The 2,096-nt window shown below is 44.8% G+C and overlaps 1 non-coding gene across 1 annotated transcript; it reads right to left on the reverse strand.

The window, feature by feature from the left end:
* Positions 1–1,972: 1,972 nt before the first annotated feature.
* Positions 1,973–2,096, reverse strand: LOC141083114 (small nucleolar RNA SNORA5). The gene has a single exon (XR_012230650.1). It is a non-coding gene; the product is annotated as a small nucleolar RNA SNORA5 (small nucleolar RNA).

Raw genomic sequence — 2,096 nt, forward strand, 5'->3', positions numbered from 1 at the left:
GTGAGTTTGGGGGGTCAATATGACAGAAAATACCCAAAAGTGACACCATTCTAAAAACTGCACCTCTCAATGTACTCAAAACCACATTCAAGAAGTTTATTAACCCTTCAGGTGCTTCACATGAATGAATGGAATGTGGAAGGAAAAAATAAACATTTAACTTTTTTTCACAAACATTTTACCAGAACCTTTTTTTTTTATTTTCACAAGTGTAAAAAGAGAAAATGAACCTCTAAATTTTTTGTGCAATTTCTCCCGAATACGCCGATACCCTGTATGTGGGGCTAAACCACTGTTTGAGCCCACGGCAGAGCTCAGAACGGAAGGAGTGCTGTTTGACTTTTTCAATGCAGAATTGGCTGGAATTGAGATCGGATGCCATTTCGCGTTTGGAGAGCCCCTGATGTACCTAAACAGTGGAAACCCTCCACAAGTGACCCCATTTTGGAAACTAGACCCCTTAAAGAAATTATCTAGATGTGTTTTGAACACTTTGAACCCCCAAGTGCTTCACAGAAGTTTATAACGTAGAGCCATGAAAATAAAAAATCATTTTTTTTTTCCACAAAATGATCTTTTAGCCCCCAATTTTTTATTTTCACAAGGGTAACAGGAGAAATTGGACTCCAAAAGTTGTTGTCCAATTTGTCCTGAGTTCAGCGGTACCCCATATGTGGAAGAAAACTACTGTTTGGGCACACGGTGGGGCTCGGAAGGGAAGTAGTGACGTTCTGGAATGCAGACTTTGATGGAATGGTCTGCGGGTGTCATGTCACGCTTGCAGAGCCCCTGATGTACCTAAACAGTGGAAACCCCCCGCAAGTGACCACATTTTGGAAACTAGACCCCCCAAGGAACTTATCTAGATGTGTGGTGAGCACTCTTTGAACCCCCAAGTGTTTCACTAAAGTTTATAATGTAGAGCCATGAAAATAAAAAAAATCATTTTTTTTCCACAAAATGATCTTTTAGCCCCCAATTTTTTATTTTCACAAGGGTAACAGGAGAAATTGGACCCTAAGAGTTGTTGTTCAATTTGTCCTGAGTACGCTGGTACCCCATATGTGGGAGAAAACTACTGTTTGGGCACACGGCGGGGCTCGGAAGGGAAGTAGTGACGTTCTGAAATGCAGACTTTGATGAAATGGTCTGCGGGCGTAATGTTGCGTTTACAGAGCCCCTGATGTGCCTAAACAGTGGAAACCCCCAATTCTAATTCCAACCCTAACCCCAACACACCCCTAACCCTAATCCCAACCCTAACCATAACCCTAACCACAAACCTAACACCAACACACCCATAACCCTAATCCCGACCCTAACCCTAGCCCTAGCCCTTACCCTAACCTACGTACCTGCTTTTTTTCTTTACTTTTTTTTTCTTTTTGTGACAAGATCTCTGCCCTGCGATCTGACTCATAGTAACGCCACTTCTCCTCTGATCTCACACTGACAGATGATCAGAGGAGAAGCAGCGTTACTATGTGACAAGATCGCTGCCTGGCACATAATAACTTAACATGTGAAAAAGATCAGCCAATTGTCCCCATTATTCTCATCTATTGTTTTGTCTACTTGGGCAGCATGGGGGTTCAGTGGTTAGCACGGTAGCTCAGTGGTTAGCATGGTGGCTCTGTGTTAGCTTGGTGGCTCAGTAGTTAGCATGGTGGCTCATCGGTTGATACGGTGGCTCAGCGGTTGGCATAGTGGCTCCAGTGGTTGGCACGGTGGCTCAGTGGTTAGCATGGTGGCTCTGTGTTAGCTTGGTGGCTCAGTAGTTAGCATGGTGGCTTATTGGTTGGCACGGTGGCTCAGCGGTTGGCATAGTGGCTCCAGTGGTTGGCACGATGGCTCAGTGGTTAGCACTGTATCTCAGGATCCTGATTATGGTAGTACTACATTTTATTGGTACCAGTCCTACCATACCAGAGAAGTCGTGTTACAATGAGTGAGATCGCCGGGAAACAAGCAGCTGTTCCAGTAACACAACTTCTCCTCTGATCTCACACTGACAGATGATCAGAGGTGAAGCAGCGTTACTGTGTGACTAGATCGCTGCCTGGCACAGCTATGCCAGGCAGCGATCTTGTCACACA

The sequence above is a fragment of the Dendrobates tinctorius genome, unplaced genomic scaffold (assembly GCF_039654945.1).
Source record: "Dendrobates tinctorius isolate UK_male_01 unplaced genomic scaffold, ASM3965494v1 ptg000019l, whole genome shotgun sequence".
Taxonomy (NCBI): domain Eukaryota; kingdom Metazoa; phylum Chordata; class Amphibia; order Anura; family Dendrobatidae; genus Dendrobates; species Dendrobates tinctorius.